The sequence below is a fragment of the Cupressus sempervirens genome, chromosome 8 (genome assembly GCF_028749045.1).
Source record: "Cupressus sempervirens isolate cs-2001-9-10 chromosome 8, ASM2874904v1, whole genome shotgun sequence".
Taxonomy (NCBI): Eukaryota; Viridiplantae; Streptophyta; class Pinopsida; order Cupressales; family Cupressaceae; genus Cupressus; species Cupressus sempervirens.
Genome location: NC_143125.1, coordinates 344471670 through 344476832, shown reverse-complemented (window position 1 = coordinate 344476832; position 5163 = coordinate 344471670).

The following is a 5163-nucleotide window of genomic DNA, read 5'->3' as shown; positions in this document are numbered from 1 at the left end:
ACCTTGACATCTTTTCTCATGCAGATTTCTTCTTGGTAGCACTTCTTTGTTCTTTTGGGCTGATGTATGATACATCTTTACATATATCAGCCCCATGTACCTATCTTGTGCTTAATTGGATGAAGTGTGATCACTTGACCTCTTGGGTGAAGTGATCTCTCCATTGGATGTACTTGATCCATCTCTTCTTTGCCATGTCTTTTTCATTTCTGCCCTAATGTGTTCCACATCAACTTTTTCTTTACCCTTGTTGACTTCTAACTTGGGTGCCTTGGCCTTTATTGGGAAATACCTGCCGACGTATCCTATCTTCAAGCAACTAAACCATGTGGTTTGGCTTAACCACCTATTGTAATTTCCCTTGAAGTGTGTTCTTATGCAATTTTGAGGAACATGACCATATTCCTAACAGTAGTGACAACTTTTCTTGGTATTGTAATCCCAATTGTAGTGGTGTGCATAGTTGTTTCTCTTTGTAGGCTGATTAGGTGTCCACATAGGCTTTGATCTGCACTCAAAAGCTTTATGTCCATACTTTTTGCAGTTGTAGCAGTGACCATCAAATCTTGGTGTCCTCATGGTCTTGGTTTTGTAGTATTGTGTTGAGTGTCCTTGCATGTTACACTTGTGACAATAACCTTTGTTTTTTGATGTATCCTACTGATTGGTCTTTCTACTCCTGCAAACATTATCAATGTACCCCTTTTTATTACAGAAATGACAAGTGGTTTATATTTCTAACCTTTTTCACTCCTTTTCTCAGCACTCCTTGATGTTTCACCTTCTTCAGTACTAGTGAATCCTATTCCTGAAGTGTCATTGCTTGATCTTGGTGATTTCAACAATTTCTCAAAGTTCTTGATGGCTTCACTTGACTTGTAAAAGCTCTCTGCTATCTCTTTTTCTCTTTTCAACTCATTTTGCAATTGTTCATTCTACATTTTCAGGGTAGAGATCTCAATGTCCTTCATGTTTAGCTCATGATGAGCATTCATCATTTGACTAAGTGTATCCAACTGCATGTTGGATATCTTTGTGAACTCTATGGACTTCTCCTCAAGTCTATTTGCAAGGTTTCTTTTGTCATCCTCAAGCATGGCTCTATCCTCAATTGCTTTCTTCTTTTGTTCAATTATTTCACTTAGCATCATGGCTTGTGATTCTTGTTCCATTTTAAGAGATCTTATCTCTTCTACTTGAGCTATATTTTTCTCCATCAATTCTGCTATTGCTGCATCAAACTCCTTGGAATCTCCATTGACAAACACTTGTGTGGTGTCAATCTCCTTGTAGTGTGTGTTATTCTCAACTATGGCTATGTCCTTTCTTCTTTTCAAGGATTTTCTTAGTTCCTCTTTGGCTTTCTCTACCTTGTGTAGAGCGAGGTGCACATCAATCACTTGATTGTCAATAATCTTCCCAAGTTTGAAGACTTCCATCTTCAGACCTTTTCTCTAAGTTGTTAGGCTTCTTCCTTATGAGAACCAATAGCTCTGATACCAATTTTTGGAATGTTCAAAATGGGAAGAGTACTTCTAAGCGAGGGGCGGGGGGGTGGGGTGGGGGAGTGAATCAGAAGTATCACACTTTTAGCCTTTTTCAATCCTTTAAACATATGACTGAAAAATAAATTGTATGCATGTAAACATATAAATGAACATGAAGTAAATCACATACAATAACACATAACACTAGATTTGGTAATCCAGAAACCTTCTAGGAATAAGAAGGTAAAACTGGGGTGGGGATGATACCCACAAAAATTACTACAGCAATATGTTCAACCACTTCTGATGGTCTGCCATGTTAAAGGCCTGCCCTGTTAAAGGCTTTACACTGTGTCAATAGTGACCTGGTTAGAGGATTTTCAAACACTATACATGAAGTGTCATCCTATTAAAGGATCTACAATAGGCTATTAAACCCACCTAATACATAGGATTTTAAATCACCTTCTCCAAAGGTTCTCCTACCTAGTTGTTAAGCTAACTTATCAATATAGGATTTCCAGCATCTAATACAATGGCAAAAAGGTATTAAGATCTCTAGTCAAAATATTAGAGAAGAAAGAGATGGCCTCTGCTACTATATATTTTTCCTCCTCCAAAACAACAACCCCCTTTTTGATTCTGCTAATTTTTTTATGGTCTCTTTGTTTCAAAGTAGAGATATGGAAGAACCTAGTGTTTTTGTCCCCCTCTTTTAACCAGACAACTCTTAATCTCTATTTTTAGTAAGCTTCCTCTTGACCAATAATATTGTGAAGCTCATAAAGAATAATGTTTTACTCCTCTAGCCTCACCTCATTATAGCCCTCCTAAATAACACCTTGAATGATGTTGAGGTCCTCTGAGATATTTTCTTTGGATTGGAATATGTTACCAAAATCTGACTTATTCCACTTCTTGATTTTGTTCTTGATATGTTTGAACTTCTTAGCCACCTTGAACATGGTAGTGCCCTCTATTTTAATATTCCACCACTCTGAGATATGAAGAGAGATATCTTAGTGGGTAGTCCACATTCTTTTGAATTTGAAGGGGAAGTTACATTTGATTTCAATGGGGTCAATAGTGAGAGAAATAGGAGAGTGATCTAAACCAGTCTGAGCCAATAAAGACAAATTGCAGTTGTTAGAATTCATCCAATCTAAATATATGAGAGCCTTTTCTAGCCTCACTTGGATGTAATCTTTTTTTACTCTTCTATTAGACCTGGTGAAGAAGATTCCCTAAAGTTCAACATCTAGCAAAGCCAAATCATTGATGAAGTCTGAAAGGTCCTGCCTACTATTCAGATCCAGAGCCAAACCACCATGTTTCTCATCATCCCTTAAGGAGGTATTAAAGTCCCCCATAATGATACAATTTCCCACTTGGAATCTAGATAAATTATTTCTAATATTTACCTAATAGTTCCTCCTACCAATCTTAGAATTAGGAGCATAAACATTCAAAAGATAGCAGCTTTCATAATTTTTGATATTAAGAACTTGAATGAGAAGAATATTACCTTCACCATATGAGACTTGGGGCTTGAAATGTTAAAGTTGTAGAGGATAAGTAGATCCCCCAAGTCCCCATCAAAATTCATTGCAAACTGCTCCAAACTAGTACTGAAAGAGTTTCTCTCCATAGACTCCTTTTTCATTTTGGTTTCTTGAACAAGTATTAAATATGGTATATGATCCCTAACCATATTTCTAATTACCTATTGTTCGTGGGCTCCATTTAGCCCACGTATATTCTAGGATTTGGCCTTCATCTTTTCTTTGCAAGGTAGGCCTCTTGGATGGTCTTTTGACTCCCATCCACTAGATTCCTTCTAGTTTCCTCTTTCATGTTCTGGTTGTGACTATTCCTTCTAGGGGTTTCAAGTTTTCCTCCAACATTAGCTTTTTCTCTACTCTCGATAGTAGCTAGGGAAACCAGAGAAGGGTCTTTACTTTTATTTTTCTTTCTAACCATAGTCCACTCCCTCTGTCGTTCAACTACATAGCTTGCAAAAAGAGCCTCCATTCTTGTTAATTGGCCTAGCGATGAGGATCTAACAATTTCCATCACTCTTGAAACCTTCCTGGGAGATGCTATCTCCAGGATGAGGTTGATAGTAGATTCCCTAGGGGAGGGTCTACTCTTTTGAGCAGCATCCCCATACCCTTCAAGAGCCCGGGAGTCAGGAACTTGTGATATTTCTTCTTCTTCTGCATGATCAATGCTTACAATCCCTAACTCCCTAGGAAAAAAGATCCACCTTGTAATTAGCCTTTGTAGGATTAGAGATCTAAGGGATAGCAATATCCTTATATTCTTTTTCATGAGCAACAATCTTAATGCTTACCTCTTCTGTAGCCTACTACTGAGCTACCAAAGGCTTAAGCATATCTGCTTCCATAAAGGAGATTCCTTTGGATTCTACCTCTTTAACCACTATAGCTATCAATGGCTAGGCTCACACTTGGTCCTCCTGTTGTTGCTTGGTCCCTCCTTCATGGTTCACAATTTCCTTCTGTCTCCATAACTTATCTCCATCTTTTGTATTCTTGATTTTATCTTTGGAAATGCCCTTAGTCTTATTCTTACTCAATGACTATTTCTTGGGTTTTTCCTCCAGAAATCTAGGGCATAGCTTAGCCATGTGGCTTGCTTTCTTGTAATGGAAGCACAAAAAAGGGACACTTTCAAAGTCTAGCTTCTAAATATGCATTCCTAGATTGAATTGAAGATACACAACCTCTGACATGTCTCTGCCCTCACTGACTGCAATATAGATCCATGCATAGGTTAATCGACTTCTTGACACCGTTATGGGGTCAATGGATAGAAATTCCCCAAAACACTTTACTATGTCATCAAAGACATCTTTGTACCAAAACTCCATTGGAAGTTCAAGAAGGTGAACCCAAATAGGAGCTTGAACAAAGAAAGAACCATTAAGATCTAGCTTTGTGGTCCATTTCTGCAGAGCAAGGGTGGATTGACCAAAGGACCAAGACCCTACATAGAGGATCCTTGTGAGATCTTCTATAAAAGAGAAATCAAAGGAGAGGAATCACTTAGCCATAGCTGCAATCTCAACATGCCCTTTCAGGTCCCATTTGTTCCTAGCATAGGCTTGCATAATATCGATATTCGGCCTTGGTCCAATGAACTTCCCAACTAGAGAAGAGGTCGTTGTAGCAATATTATGGTCTATTAGCTCATTAGGAATCACAATAACATATTTCCCCTTTTCCTTATCTGATATATCCTTTATATTTGAGAAGGAAGACTTGCATGTGGGTTTGATACCAAAGCAAGAAGGCCATTGGCCAGTCGAATCCACATCGAGGACTTTTCGAGCAGAGTGTGTGCCCAACATAATCTAATCAAATCTCAATGCATTCTTCTCAAAGTCCTTTCTTGGTTCCCATGGGCCCTCATTCCTAAAGGTTGGCTTATTCCCCTAGTCATCCTCCTCCTAGTAGGCCCTAGATCCAGGATGTTACGATTGAGCAAGATAGCTTATTTGAATTCTTTTCGAAGCTTACATGATAAAATCTCACACATCTCAACATTATTTACTAAAATCATTTCTTTGGAGAAAGAATGATAAATTTTATGAGCATTCAACAGACATGACATTTATATTTTTTAATAACGACACAAAATTTTTAATGCATAA